The following is a 16,752-nucleotide window of genomic DNA, read 5'->3' as shown; positions in this document are numbered from 1 at the left end:
GGGCCACCCTGGTGCCCCTAGACTCATCTTTCACGTAAGCACTAATGTTTGCATTAAAAAAGGACTTTTGCCTCCAGGAGCTCATTTGAGCATCTTAACCACTGATGAATGTATTAATCCTGCTTTAAAGATAATATCAGGTACCAGTTATGGGGCTCTTATATAAATGGCCAGGCAGTCAGCGCTTTCCAAACACATTTCCTTTAATCCTTAAAACACCAGACCAGCTTTATAGGTGAGAAAACTAAGGCTCGAAGGAACCAAACGCTGCCAGAAGGCGAGAGCTGTGTCTTTCTCGTTTTCGAATCTCTTATAAAGCTTGGCATGGAGTAATACCGTCTGATTACAAAACTTTAGAGGTGGAAAGTCTCTTGGGGAACACTGAGTCCAATTCTCTCAATTTCTGGAAAGGGATACTGAGGCTGGGAGAGTGGACATGAATCCCTCAAGGTCCCAGTCACATAAATATTGGTTAAATAGAGAGCATCCTCTTCAGAGGAAGCCCTGTTGTTAGTGCGGTGTCTATTCATTGCATGTCCCACGCTGCTCAGTTTTCTGGGCCACTTACAAATTCTGGTCTGGTTTTTAAAACTTCTTTAATTTTTTTGGAGCAGACCCCCCCCCCCCCAAATGTTTGTGCAATAAACCCTGCCGCATGCTCCACCCCACACCCAGATTCATCGTGTCTTGTTTGGCAGAAAGATCTTATCACCATCCCTCCATTAGCCATAAAAACCATTGGACGGACGACACATACTCACTTTGCTCTGCCGGCGGCTAAGTCTCTCTTGCTTCTGTTCCCAACTCTTTGCTGTAGGCAACCTGATTTCCCGAGAGAATGAACACACGAGGCTCGGTTGAGTGATAACGTTTAGAAAGATCTAAAGTCCCTTTCAATTTTCTCCCAGGTGCAGGCCAGGTCACCAGCTGCTTAGAGCTCAGCCCCCCGCCCCCGGTGTTTGCTTCCGGTTTCGGTCAAGGAGCCAATGAAATGCAATTCAACCGGCCGAGTGTTTAAATGGTATCTGTGCGGAGAAGAAAGGGTTGTTTTTGGTGCTCTGGGAGACACAGAGCGAGCTGGGCACTCAGGGATCGTGTACATGGCTGTACCACAAGACAGAATGACCTAGATGCTACAGTTAATTACAGTTGGAGAAACAAGAGTCCCCAAAGGAGAACAGAGGAGAAACTCACTTACTGGACTTGAAAACAGGGAAGACTCCAAACAGAAGGTGGAATTTTGAAATCGATAAATGGCATGAGAGAAGGGGAGTCACAGCATGTGAAATGAGGATTGCAATGAACTTCAGTCTATTTTCATCTAAGCCAGAGCCTACAGGAAATCAGAAAACACCCGGGGTGTATCCATGATGCACATCGTGTGACTTGCATGAAATGTAAATGTACAAGAACTGCTGTACTAGGCAATGAGTATCTTGATGGAATAGTTAGTGCATCATGTTCACCTTTGTCTTCCTACTGGCGTATAATAGGGACTCAGCAAATGCTTATTGAATGAACAAATGAACAAATGAGGTCGATGAGATGGCTGGAACTTTGTAAAATGGTCAACAGAAAGGCCGCTATTGCAGACAGGGAGCATGGAGGGCAAAGGCATGGAAGAGAGGGGTGGAGGACAGATTCTGGGGGTGGCTGAGAGTGGCAGAAACATTTTGTGGGAGAAAGGACATTGAAAGTCGTGCGGATGAAAAGGTAGACAGAGCGAAACTTCATGTCTTTACCCATTTTTCTATCAGATTTCTGGACCCTTGTCCTTCTGTGTTTAAGAGTCCTTTATAGGGGCACCTGGGTGGCTCAGTCAGTTGAGCATCTGACTTCGGCGTGGGTTGTGATCTCACGGTTCGTGAGCTCGAGCCCCATATTGGGCCTGCTGCTGTCATTGCAAAGCCTGCTTCGGATCCTCTGTCCCCCTCTCACTGCCCCTCCCCTGCTTGAGCTTTGTTCAAAAATAAATAAAACATTAAAAAAAAGAGTCCTTTATGTATTTCAGGATATTAACACTTCATCTGGGATATCTTTACTCCAAATTTGACTCCTATCTTTTGATTTTTATGGTGGCTTTTAATTATGTACACTTAAAAAATTTCTGTAGCGGCACATGAGAAAATGCTCAACGTCACTCCTCATCAGGGAAATACAAATCAAAACCACACTGAAATATCACCTCACGCCAGTCAGAGTGGCTAAAATGAACAAATCAGGAGACTATAGATGCTGGCGAGGATGTGGAGAAACGGGCACCCTCTTGCACTGTTGGTGGGAATGCAAACTGGTGCAGCCGCTCTGGAAAACAGTGTGGAGGTTCCTCAAAAAATTAAGAATAGATCTACCCTATGACCCAGAAATAGCACTGCTAGGAATTTACCAAGGGATACAGGAGTGCTGATGCATAGGGGCACTTGCAATGATTATAGCAGCACTTTCAACAATAGCCAAATTATGGAAAGAGCCTCAATGTCCATCAACTGACGAATGGATAAAGAAATTGTGGTTTATATACACAATGGAATACTACATGGCAATGAGAAAGAATGAAATCTGGTCCTTTGTAGCAACGTGGATGGAACTGGAGAGTGTTATGCTAAGTGAAATAAGTCACACAGAGAAAGACAGATACCATATGTTTTCACTCTTGTGTGGATCCTGAGAAACTTAACAGAAGACCATGGGAGAGGGGAAGGAAAAAAAAACTTAGAGAGGGAGGGAGCTAAACCATAAGAGACTCTTAAAAACTGAAAATAAACTGAGGGTTGATGGGGAGTGGGAGGGAGGGGGTGTGTGTGATGGGTACTGAGGAGGGCACCTGTTGGGATGAGCACTGGGTGTTGTATGGAAATCAATTTGACAATAAATTTCATATTAAATAAAAAAAAATTCTGTACTGGCACACCTGGGTGGCTCAGTTGGTTAAGCATCCGACTTTGGCTCAGGTCATGATCTCATGGTTCTTGAGTTTGGGCCCCACATCGGGCTGTGGGTTGAAAGGGCAGAGCCTGCTTCAGGTCCTCTGTCTCCCAGTCTCTGCCCCTCCCCAGCTGACACTCTCTCTCCCTCTCTCAAAATAAATAAACACTAAAAACAACTTAAAAAAATTCTGTAGTAAAATTTATCAATCTTTTGCTACTGCTATAGACTGTTTGTATCCCCACTCAGCCCTGCAATTCGTATGTTGAAATATAATTCCTCATGCAATGGTGTTTGGAGATGGGGCCTTTGAGGATGATTGGGGAGGAGCCCTCATGAATGGGATTAGGACTTCCTGTCCTTGTCATGTATGGGATTAGTACCTTTATAATCTCAGAGAGCTTACTAGCCCTTTCTGCTATGTGAAGACATAGTGAGATGACCATCTGTGAACCAGGAAGTGGGTTCTCCCAAACACTAAATCTACAGATACCTTAATCTTGGACTTTCCAGGCTCCAGAACCATGAGAAATAAATGTCTACTGTTTAAGCCACCCAGTCTATGGTATTTTTGTTACAGCATCCCAAACAGAACAAGACAACTACCTATGGAGTTTAAGTCTTTGTTAGAAAGCCTTTCTTGGGGCTCCTGGGTGGCTCAGTTGGCTAGACATCTGACTCTTGGTTTTGGTTCTTGTCATGATCTCACTTTTTGTGGGTTCGAGCCCCGCGTTGGGCTCTGTGTTAACAGTGAGGAGCCTGCTTGGGATTCTCTCTCTTTCTTTCTCTCTCTCTCTCTCTCTCTCTCTCTCCCTCTGCCCCTCCCCTGCTTGCACTCACACACTCTCTCTCTAAATGGATAAACTTAAAAAAAAAAAAAAAAGAAAGAAAGCCTTCTCAAGACTAAGATTAAATAGGAATCCACTTGTATTTCCTTCTAGAACTGGTGTGGTTTATTTGAAAACAACAACAACAACAACAACAACAATTCATAAATAATCCAAATAGGCTTTATTTTCCCCTCAGACAGTTTAGTATTTGGAGTCAATGTGCCTTTTTCCTACCATAGTGCTTCCTTCCCCCAAACTATTAGTTTTTTTTTTATGAATAATGCAGTATGTGATTTAGCTTTTTACATTTTCATTCCTAATACATGTAAAGTTTTGCTTCTGTGTAGTGTGAGGTATGGATGTGATTTTATATTTTCCCCAAAGGCTACCTTGTTGTTCCAATACCATTTATTAGACAGTCTATCTTTACTCTGGGGATGTGAAATGCCATCCTTGTCACATGTTAAATTTCTGTATGTATTTGGACCTAATTCTGGCCTTTCTCTTCTATTCCACTGGTCCGTTTATCTATACATGTGTTAGTTCAAGCATTGTTTTAATTATAAGCTTCATAGTAGGTTTTAATATCTGACTGGGCTAGTTTCCCCCCATAGTATTTTCTTTCTCATTATTTTTCTGGCTATTTTCTATGGTTTGTTTGTTGTTTTGTTTTTTTTTTTTTCATGTGAACTTTAGTACTAATTTGTGTACTTCCATAAAATAGCTTGACAGCTTTTTGTAAAGATGTATGACACGAACCAATCCATATTGAACGAAGTACTAAGAGGCATCTGAATAGGAACATGTCAGTGACTAAGCCTCAGTTTTTGGGGACCAGGCTTAACCAGGCACTGGAGAAGACAGAATTGCCCACCTTTTTGTTGAGTTTGTAGAAATAGCACCAACTTCCTGAAGGGAACTGGAGACATACAGGAGAGAGGATTGTTGTTCAAACCTATGGCAGCAAATGCTACTGATGTCCCATCCATATCCCATTCTGGATGTGGCCTGTTCTGGAAGTCATCTTCAGACTGTTCCCATACCAACAGGTAATTCCTGCATCTCTTCCTGAGGATGTTTGAGAGGGAAGGCTGAAGGTGCTGGGAAGTTAATAACCCAGGACTTTTTCTTAACAAAGGAAAGGTGGGTATTGATGGATAATTACTCTGGCTTTTTGACCCCCAGAGGGAAAATCCTGAAGTGTATTTCATTTGTCTTTCAGAGAGTCCTCAGAAAGACTGACCCCTACTTCCCTGTACCAGTAACCCACTTATGAATGCATACTTCCCTGACTTCTCTATCTTCCTATATCATTTTTCCGTTATCTCACAGTAAGTCCTGAGATCACCTCCTGAATAAACTGCTAGCATCCAAATCCTTATGTCAGAGTCTGCTTTGGGGGAAACCAAAATAAGACACCCCCTGCCTTGATTTTTGAAATAACTGCAAGAATAAGAGAATATGAGACTCTAAAGAGACTAACGTTGATTATGGAGGCTGTATGTCTAGTTTAATCCTCCCCATCCCCCAAATGATGCTCACCTGAAGGCAGTGGGTAAGGAAAAGTAGTGAATGAATTACCTTCCCCTACTGACCTAGAGAGAACATCATATCCTTAAAAGATTGTCCCTTTAGGCCAGCATTACCCTGACACCAAAACCAGATAAAGATACTACAGAAAATAAGTAAAAAAACAAACAAAAAAACTGATAAACAAAAACAAAACAACAACAACAACAACAAACAAAACAAGAGAACTGCAGGCCAATATCTCTGATGAATGGAGACTCAAAAATCCTCAACAAAATATTAGCAAACTGAATTCAACAATACATTAAAAAAGTCATTCCCGCCATCAAATGGGATTTATTCCTAGGATGCAAGGGTAGTTCAACATGTGCAAATCAATCAGTGTGACACATCACATCAAAATAAAGGATAAGGTCCGTATGATTATTTCAATGGAGCAGAAAAAAGCATTTGACAAAGTACAATGTCCACTCATGATAAAAATCCTCAATGAAGTAGGTTCAGAGGGAATACACCTCAGCATAATAAGAGCCATATAGGAAAAACTCACAGCTAACATCATATTCGATGGTGAAAAACTGAGAGCTTTCCCCTTAAGGCCAGGAACAAGACAAGGATGTCTATTCTCACCACTTTTATTCAACATAGTGCTGCAAGTCCTAGCCACAAGCAATCAGAAAAAAAAAAGAGGGGCGCCTGGGTGGCACAGTCGGTTAAGCGTCCGACTTCAGCCAGGTCACGGTCTCGCAGGGTCTGTGAGTTCGAGCCCCGCGTCGGGCTCTGGGCTGATGGCTCAGAGCCTGGAGCCTGTTTCCGATTCTGTGTCTCCCTCTCTCTCTGCCCCTCCCCCGTTCATGCTCTGTCTCTCTCTGTCCCAAAAATAAATAAACGTTGGAAAAAAAAATTAAAAAAAAAAAAAGAATGAAAGACATCTAAATTGGTAAAGAAGAAGTAAAACTTCCACTATTTGCAGAAAACTATATATAGAAAACCCTAGGACTGATCGATGAATTCAGTAAATTCACAGGATACAAAATCAACATACAAAAATCTGTTGTATCTCTATATACTAATAATGATGTAACAGAAAGAGAAATTAAGAAAACAATTCTATTTACAATTGCACCAAAAATAATAACAAATCTAGGAATGAACTTAACCAAGGAGGTGAAAGACCTGTGCTCTGAAAACTATGACATACTTATGAAAGAAATGGAAGAAAACCCAAACAGATGGAAACATATCCCATGTTCATGGATTGGGAAAACAAATATTGTTAAAATGTCTACACTGCCCAAAGCGATCTTCAGATTTAATTCAATCCCTGTCAAAAAATCAACAGTATTTTTCATGGAACTAGAACAAATAATCTGAAAACTGGAGGTATCACAATCCAAGATTTCTAGATATACTGCAAAGCAGTAATAATCAACTCAGTATGGTACTGGCACAAAAACAGACACATAGATCAATGGAAAAGAATAGACAGCCCAGAAATAAACCCAAGTTTATATAGTTAATAAATCTTTGACAAAGAAGGCAAGAACATGCAATGGGAAAAGGACAGTTTCTTCAACAAATAGTATTGGGAAAACTGGACGGCTACATGCAAAAGAATAAATCCAGACTCTCTCTTAACACCATATACAAAAATAAATTTACAATGGATTAGAGACCTAAATGTGAGACCTGAAACCATAAAAATCCTAGAAGAGAACACAGTAACTTCTCTGACATCGTTTGTAGTGACATCTTTCTAAATATATATCTCTTAAGGCAAGGGAAATAAAAGCAAAGACAAACTATTGGGATGACATCAAAACAAAAAGCTTCTGCACAACAAAGGAAACCATCAACAAAACTAAAAGACAACCTACTGAATGGGAGAAGATATTTGCAATGACATATCTAATAATGGGTTAGTATCCAAAATATATAAAGAACTTGCACAACTCAACACCCAAACCACAAATAATCCGATTAAAAAATGGGCAGAAGACATAGGCGTTTCTCCAAAGATGACATCCAGATAGCCACCAGACATAGGAAAAGGTGCTCAACATCACTAATCATTAGGGAAAGACAAATCAAAATCACAATGAGATATCAGCTCACACCTGTCAAAATGACTAAAATAAAAAAACACAAGAAACAGTAAGTGTTGGTGAGGATGTGGACAAAAAGGACCCCTTGTGCACTGTTGGTGGACATGCAAACTGGTGCAGCCACTGGGGGGGGGTTCCTCAAAAAATTAAAAATACGATTAGCATATCATCCCGTAATTCCTCTACTGGGTATTTACCTAAAGAATATGAGGGGTGCCTGGGTGGCTCAGTTGGTTAAGCATCCAACTTCGGCTCAGGTCATGATCTCATGGTTGGTGAGTTCGAGCCCTGTGTTAGGCTCTGTGCTGACAATCTGTGCTTCAGATTCTGTCTCTTTCTCTCTGCCTCTCCCCTGCTTGTGCTCTGTCTCTGTCTCAAAAAAAAAAAAAAAAAAAAAAAAAAAAAAATGAAAACACTGGGGAGCCTGGCTGGCTCAGTTAAAAGAGTATACAATTCCTGGTCTCAGGAACGTGAGTTCAAGCCTCAGGTTGAGTGTAGAGATTACTTAAATAAATAAACTTAAAAAAAAAGAATATAAAAATGTTAATTCAAAAAGATATGTGCACCCTATGTATATCGTAGCATTATTAATAATAGCCAAAATATGGAAACAACCCAAGTATCCATCCATAGATGAATGGGTGAAGAAGATACACACACACACACACACACACACACACACACACGTACAATGGAATATTACTCAGCCATAGAAAAGAATGGAATCTTGCCATTTGTAACAATATGGATGGAACTAGAGGGTATAATGCTAAGTGAAATCAGTCAGTCAGAGGAAGACAACTACCATATGATTTCACTTATATGTGGAATTTAAGAAACAAAAAAAATGAACAAAGAAAAGAGACAAACAGACTCTTAAATATAGACAACAAACTTATGGTTGCCAGTAGGGAGGTGGCCTGAAGGTGGGGATGGGTGAACTAGGTGAAGGGTAAGTTGGTTAAGCGGCCCATTTCAGCTCAGGTCATGATCTCGCGTTCCGTGAGTTGGAGCCCCGCGTCGGGCTCTGGGCTGACAGCTCAGAGCCTGGAGCCTGCTTGGGATTCTGTATCTCCCTTGCTCTCTGCCCCTCCCACACTCGTGCTCTGTCTCTCTCGCTCTCAAAAATAATAAATAAACATAAAAAATTAAAAAAAAAAGGTTTTAGTCTTTTTACACTGATCCCATCCATTCCAGGTATGCTGATGGCTTTTGCATATCTTTGTGCATATTTCTGTGCATTGTTGTATTATATGGGGTCCCAAAAGAAAACAGAATACAGCTTTTTTTAAGTTTATTTTATTTGAGAGAGACAGTGTGAGCAAAAGAGGGGCAGAGAAAGAGAGAGAGAGAGAGAGAGAGAGAGAGAGAATCCCCAACAGTCTCCACACTGTCAGCTGGTCTAGATGTGGGGCCCGAACTCATGAACTCGTGAGATCATGACCTGAGCCAAAATCAAGAGATGGACGCTCAATTGAATGAGCCACCCAAGGCACCCCAAGAATGCAGTCTTAAGTGTTTCATTGTAAGGGCACCTGGGTGGCTCAGTTGGTTGAGGGTCCCACTCTTGATTTCGGCTCTGATCACGATCTCACAGTTTGTGAGTTCAAGCCCTGCACTGTCAGTGCAGAGCCTTTGTGGGATTCTCTCTCTCCCTCTCTCTCTCTGCCCCTCCTCTGCTCACATTCTGTCTCTCTCTCTCTCTCTCTCTAACATAAATAAACATTTTAAAAAGTGTTTCATTGTAGATTAATGAAGGAACTATTTACAGAAGTGTGGGCGGGGTCATGAGAACCACGTTGGCACGCACTGGGAAGCTGTTACAGGGAAGCTGTTACTTCTCCTAAGCCCTTAAGGGGCAAGAGGCAATAACTGTGTCACTGTAGTAACAAGAGTTGTAGCCAATTCAGCTGCCTATTCCGCACAGCTACTGCGGAAACTGAGCAGAAAAGGGGAGAGTGAACTTGGACTTCTCCTTCCTCCTGACTTCCAATTTCATTGGCTGAACACCACCAGAAGGACAAGAATAGGGAGTACAGATGACGCAGTCCACATTGCTCACCTTCCCGGGGTACAGAGCAGGGCAGAGGTCCTGCTGGCTATGTCTCACCTGCCCCTCCAGATCTTCTCTCCACCCTTCTCTATTCTCTTGTTGTCCCCGGAGACTAGTCTTTTTATGGATTTCATCAACAGGCTCCCTAGCTCTCTGGCTTCTGATGGGTCTCCAACAGGACACCCTGTTAGGAAACTGGAGGGGAAAAAAGGGCAAATGATTTATTGCCTCAGTTTCCTCCCTGTGCTTTCGCCAAGGGCCGGTGGGTCCCTTGACCATGGGTCACAACTGTCCAAGTGGCCCTCTCCGTGCAACTCTCTTCTTCTGGGTCTGGGGTGCCACTCTTTTCACTTGCTTATGCAGGCTTCCAGGGTTAAGATTTAACAGCTTTGGGACATTATTCTGTCACTTGTGGTTTCTCTACACCCTGTCCACATTTTGTAGAAAACCGCTATATTAAATGTCCCTCCAATCCTACCCCTTGTCTCCTCTTGGAGAAGGCCTGGGTCATGGAAAGCTCAGGGCAACTATGTGAATATGACTTTTAAAATAATTTAATGGGCACATTTTTTCTTTTTTTTTTTTAAACTTTTTTTTTTTTTAACGTTTATTTATTTTTGGGACAGAGAGAGACAGAGCATGAATGCGGGAGGGGCAGAGAGAGAGGGAGACACCGAATCGGAAACAGGCTCCAGGCTCTGAGCCATCAGCCCAGAGCCTGACGCGGGGCTCGAACTCACGGACCGCGAGATGGTGACCTGGCTGAAGTCGGCCGCTCAACCGACTGCGCCACCCAAGCGCCCCTGGACACATTTTTTCAACATTCTCTTTGGATAAAAATTCATGCATATGGATTTCTCACTCATCCAAGAATTAAAAATTGTTTTCTCGTCGTTTGAGCAAATTCTTTTCCCTCTAGTGAAAGCCCTTATGAATTGAGAGCTGGGAGTAGGGAAATCCAGGAAGATGCTGGAATACCAGTGGGGGCTTCAGTCTTTTTGGTTCAAAGGCATCATATCTGCAGGACCTATGTATTTTCCAAGAAAAGAACATTGGAGAGAGTTAAAGTGTACAGAGGTGAATCAGTGTGTAGATTTCTAGAATTCTCAAATTTAAAGAAAGGCTTAGATTCTACTGCCCAATCCCTCCCCCCCCCCCAGTAAATGTAAGAGTTTCAAATGCTGAAGCCATATAGTTGTAAAAGCTCCCTGTTCTTCAAGATTAAGTTAGATTTATGAAGGATAATGAAGGAAACGTCTCCTTTAGGTTTCCTTTGAATTGGGTTGATGCACCATCCTTGGAGGGCATTATGGGATACAGGTTGTAAAGTCTCTCAAGACACTGGAGCTCTATTTCAACCGGTTTCAAGAAATTGGTTAGCCCTTCTATGCAAAAGAGGGTAAAGGATTTAAAAAAACACTCTAAGGGGCGCCTGGGTGGCTCAGTCGGTTGAGCACCGACTTTGGCTCAGGTCACGATCTCGAGGTCCGTGAGTTCGAGCCCCGCATCGGGCCCCTGTGCTGACAGCTCAGAGCCCGGAGCCTGTTTCAGATTCTGTGTCTCCCTCTCTCTGACCCTCCCCCATTCATTCTCTGTCTCTCTCTGTCTCAAAAATAAATAAACGTTAAAAAAAAAACCACTCTAAGACGTGCTTGCTTCGGCAGCACCTATACTAAAAAACCTCTAAGAAGTAAAAAAAAAAAAAAAAAAAAAATAGTTAAGAAAATCTCTCCAGGCTGCAACAAAATTAAAATATACACTTTGTAGTCATTGTATACAAAGAGAGCCAAATAGTGAATTAGAATCCATAATTTGTACAAATACGCTAAATATTGTTGTCAGACAACGGAGTCTTATAATGATTTTCTAATTAGAAAAAAAAAACTTCCTAAGTGAAAAACTAAATAATAATAAAGCTGTGGTTTGAAAGTAAAGATTACACTTGGAAACTGTAAAACAAAATAATGTACAACTATCGCATGGAATAAAAGTTTAAATAGGATTCAGTTTTTTAAAGCATTAACCCTTCTTTGCCTAAAAATAACCCGTTAATTTTTTTTTAATGTTTATTTATTTTTGAGAGAGGGAGACAGGGCGCGAGTTGGGGAGGGACAGAGAGAGAGAGAGGGAGACATAGAATCTGAAGCAGGCGCCAGGCTCCGAGCTGTTAGCACAGAGCCTGACGTGGAGCTGGAATTATGAACCAAGAGCTCATGACCTGAGCTGAAGTTGGACGCTTAACCAACTGAGCCACTGGGGCACCCCCCCATTTTGTTTTTTAATGAGAAAAAGAAACAATCTAGTACATGAAGACCTCATGTTCTCTGCCTAATTGACAACAGGCTGACACTCTGTACTCATAAAAATAATTATATTTAATTATACTTAATTTAATTCTATATAACTATTCTTATACAGGTGACTGTAGCATATTCTTTTTTTTAGTTATTGAATATGGTTTTATTGCATGAATTCAATCTCAAATATTGAGATATAAAGCTAAGTCAATTTTTCATGTTCTAGAACACAAGGATGGGTTTTCTCTTGCCCTGTTAATTCCCAGAGATGTGCTTAATTTAGAGTGTTTCCCTTCCCGTAGGTCAATTCCTTCTTCGTATATATGTACAAGAAATGTCGACTATTAGATGCTCCATGGTCTCTGGGGAGTCCAGATGTTCCTGTGGCTTCTAATACCTCAATCTATATTGAATTCTTCATAAGCAAACATTTCTGGAATGATTCACCCACAGCCAGGAAACAGAGTGTTTGTATTAAGGAGAGGGAAATTACGGCATAACCAATATGACAAACAACCCTTCTTTGAAGGTCAGGGACTGCTCACCAGTACCGTGTATTAAGAACATGGTATTAAGAACACTGTATTAGCAAACAGGCTTAGATGAGACCACAGAAGAGGTGCCTGGGTGGCTGAGTCAGTTGGGTATCTGACTTCGGCTCAGGTCATGATCTCGTGGTTCGTGGGTTCAAGCCCCACGTTGGGCTCTGTGCTGACAGCCCAGGGCCTGGAGCCTGCTTGGTATTCTGTGTTCCCCTCTCTCTCTACCTCTCCCCCACTCATTTCTCTCTCTCTCTCTCTCTCTCTCAAAAAAAAAAAAAAAAAAAAGACAAGGCCATAGGAAAGCAAGTATGTAGACAAAACTTATAAAAATAATTCCTAAAAAGGTCAAAAGAATAGCATGGGTTTAGAAGTAAAGTCCTTTATACACCATGTTATCTTATATGAAATTTTGAGTGATGCATTTGGGAGAAAACCTAGAAAGTCTCTGGTCTGGCTCTCTTATTTCACACGTGATGTAACTGACACACAGAGAAAGGCAGTGACTTGCTTACCAGGACACAACCAGTTAGTGGCAAAACCAGGCTTGTCCTATCTTCCAGCCCAGTGTAAGACCTTCACTATAATATAAGGTACAAAAAAATTATAATATGGGCGCCTGGGTGGCTCAGTCGGTTAAGCGTCCGACTTCGGCTCAGATCATGATCTCGCAGTCCGTGAGTTCGAGCCCCGCGTCGGGCTCTGTGCTGACCGCTCAGAGCCTGGAGCCTGTTTCAGATGCTGTGTCTCCCTCTCTCTCTGGCCCTCCCCCGTTCATGCTGTCTCTCTCTGTCTCAAAAATAAAAAATAAAAGTTAAAAAAAATTTTTTTAAATTATAATAAAATATCTATTTCATCGTATAATTTCAAGGCTGAATATATTAGAAGATGTAATAGATACCTGAACATTTTTATAATCATAAGTTTATATTTAAGAGAGGTAAGAAAATCAGAAGCCATCTGTATAAGAAATGCAAAAAAAAAAAAAAAAAAACCCAAAAACGAAAAAAACAAAAGGAGCAGAGGTGTGAATGAAATTATTGCAGTAAGCGATAAAGAACAGAATTAAAAAAAAAAAAAGAACAGAATTCTTAGTAAGATAGCAGAAAGAAGGATAAATGTTAACCCACGTGGGCAGACCAGGCCGAGGCCAATTTCAGAGTGCTGAAACTAGCATCGGAGTATGACTGAAAAACAACAGGGAAAAACCCAGATGTGTAACTTCGATATGGGATGTTGAGGAGAGAGTTTTTACCATGTGTTATAAAATATTAAAATATGCATGTAGGGTGATGTATTAGGGTTCTCCAGAAAAATAGAACATATGTATATCTTTCTTTATATTTCAGACATCTATATAAAGAGATTTATTATAAGGTATTGGCTCACATGACTGTGGGGGCCCAGAAGTCCTGTCACCTGCCCTCTGCCAGCTGGAGCCCCAGGGAAGCTGGCGGTGTGGTTTGAAAGCCTCAGAGTCAGAGACAGATGGTGTAGATGGCAGTCTGAAGGCCTGAGAAAGGTGGAAGTATGATGTCCCAGCTCCATCAGTCAGGCAGAGAGCAAATTCAGTCTTCCTCTGCCTTGTCATTTTATGCAAGCCCTCAGTGGATCAGACGGTGCCCACCCACACCGGTCCGCTTACTCAGTACACCAACTCCAATGCCATTCTCTTCTGGAAACACCCAGCCATGACGCTTAACCAGGTAAACATCATTTGGCATCTTGCCGGCCCCTCGAGCTGACACACAAAATCAACCACCACAGTTGGCAATAATACGCACCATGTTTAAAACAGCCACCTGGGGGGCGCCTGGGTGGCGCAGTCGGTTGAGCGTCCGACTTCAGCCAGGTCACGATCTTGCGGTCCGGGAGTTCGAGCCCCACGTCGGGCTCTGGGCTGATGGCTCGGAGCCTGGAGCCTGTTTCCGATTCTGTGTCTCCCTCTCTCTCTGCCCCTCCCCCGTTCATGCTCTGTCTCTCTCTGTCCCAAAAATAAATAAACATTGAAAAAAAAATTTTAAAAAACAGCCACCTGGGTGGCTCAGTTGGTTAAGAGTCAGACTTTGGCTCAGGTCAATGATCTCACAGTTTTATGAGTTCGAGCCTCGCGTTGAGCTCTCTGCTCTCAGCACAGAGCCTGCTTCAGATATCTGTCCTCCTGCCTCTTTCTGTGCCCTCCCCACTCCTCAAAAATAAGCATTAAAACGATAATAAAAATCAAATGAGCTCCCTGTATTTCTTTTTTTTTTTTTTTTCCAATTTGGTAATTCATTTTACCTTAAAGCTGTCTTAGGTCTCTTCTGTTACATGTTTGCATGAGACAGTTACAAATGCAGGCTGATACAGTGTGTTGTATGGGTAACTTACATCCCACGGGTAGCATGACCTTTTCTCCTATTATTTTATGTGGTTAATCCCTCTTGGGGAAGTCCCAAGTGAAAAACAAAGTACACGGCGGCTACCTTCCTGGGAACTTGGATATAGGATAATTCCCGAAAGTTATTAAGTTCTGATCTTAGATAATCATAAATAAGTTCATCTTCCTCATGAATGGCTGGTGGGACATTCAAAAGTCCCAAGAGACAATTCATCATCGTCTGGGACTGTCCTGAGCGTTGCAGAAAGTTCTAGCATTCCTGGCTCTCTTTCTCTAAAGGCTTCTATTGGCGTGTCACCTGCTTCGCTCACCGCGACAAACAAGAACGTGCTCACAATTTCCCCAGAAATCCCACGATGGGGTGGGCCTTCCTTTGCCCGAGAGTTGCTGCGGTGTGCTTTTTCAGGATGAGTGGAAGCACGCCCACGTGCAAGAACTGACATCAGGACAGGCCGCGGAGTACTTCTGAAAGTCTGTCCTAGGTTTGGGCTAGGTTTGAATAGAGAGCGGGGCACACGTTTTATGGGAAGATGCTAAAGGAAGTTTGTAAAACCACAGACTCATGAATGCCTTTGACTGTGCACATCGTCTGAGATCAATGGGGGCGGTAAAGCATGCAAACGGAGTTAAAAAAAATTAACTAGGCAGAATTTGAGCAGCATGTGAGCTAAACCGCCTAGAGGCTCTGCCCCCCACTCTCTTAAGAACTCGAGATCCGTGGTAAACACGACACTTGAACTCTGGCCGCCTGAAACGTTCACGAGCCCGCCCGTGGGACTGCTGATGCCCCTCTGGCAGCTGCCACTGACAGGAATTCATGTGCTAGCAGATGTTGTGTTAGAGATCACAGAGTATTAGTTACGTGTGCCAGTGGATTCCACGTTTTAGGAATACGTGATCATGGGAGAGAACTCACAAAAGGGCTGACGGTCGTGACCGTGCGGGGTAGCGTGTCTGCCCTGGGGGCGCTCAGGTGCCTGCAATGGAACTGACGCTGTTTTCTCCTAGTGAGCGCGGGTGAGTGGATGGTCCTTCCAGTCCTGATGATTGAAACATCCTCGTTTAAGCTCTCAAGGCTCAGAGTTGACGATCTTAGGCCTTCCATTTCACATCTGAGTCCAAGTTTTGCCCCCCGCCCCCTAACAACGAAGGGTGGGCCGGTCTTTTGGCTCCAGTGGCTTGTAGGATGGTTCGTGGGAGGGCTGGGGACCGCTCCCACCCCCACCTGATTCCTTTACTTGCAATGCGGGCACCCAGGAGATACCTGAGCTGTGACTGCTCGTGGAGAGGTGACCGTCTTCCTCGCTCACTACATGCCTTATTCCCTGTGCATATAACCCCATGTCGGGATACGGTCCTCTTTCTGTAGATTCTACCTTCATTCTAGGTGGGTACGTGGAGGCTTCCACTGTCTACAGTATCAAGTAGACAGTTCTGAGCAGTTTTTTCAGGTGGCGGTGGCCTCTTTTGTAACCTGGCATCATCTTCCAGCTGACATGACATCAGCAGCAGCATTTTGCAGAAGTGCCTTGCTGCGTGTTCTATCAAATACGTATCCCCCATGCTGTGGGACGTAGGGGTGTGAGGATCCCCCCCTCTATAAACCTAACACTCTCTAAGGAGGGGGGATGTAGTGCTCATTACAGTGAAAAGCCACCTGTGGTAGTTTTCTAGGCTATCGTAACAAAGTATCACAAACGGGGTGGTTTAGAACAATAGAAATTTATTGTCTCACTGTTCCGGAGGCCTGACGTCCAAAATCCAAGATCAGGGTGTTGACAGGGTCATGCCCCCTCTGAAACCTTTAGGAAAAGATCCTTCCTTGCTTCTTCCTCATTTCTGGTGATTTCCCAGCAATCTGGTGTTTCTTGGCTGGTAGATAGATGTATCCCTCCCATCCTCTGTCTTCATGTTTTCTCTGGGTCTTTACATACTCTTTCGTGTGTGTGTGTGTGTGTGTGTGTGTGTGTGTGTGCCTCTGTGTCCACTTTCCCCTTTCCATGAGGACACCGGTCATTAATATGGGGGCCCACCCTAATGGTCTCATCTTTATTGTAATTACCTCTATAAAGACCCTATTCCCACAAAGGTCA

This window comes from Lynx canadensis, chromosome D1 (assembly GCF_007474595.2).
Source record: "Lynx canadensis isolate LIC74 chromosome D1, mLynCan4.pri.v2, whole genome shotgun sequence".
Lineage (NCBI taxonomy): Eukaryota > Metazoa > Chordata > Mammalia > Carnivora > Felidae > Lynx > Lynx canadensis.
This window is presented reverse-complemented; position numbering follows the sequence as displayed.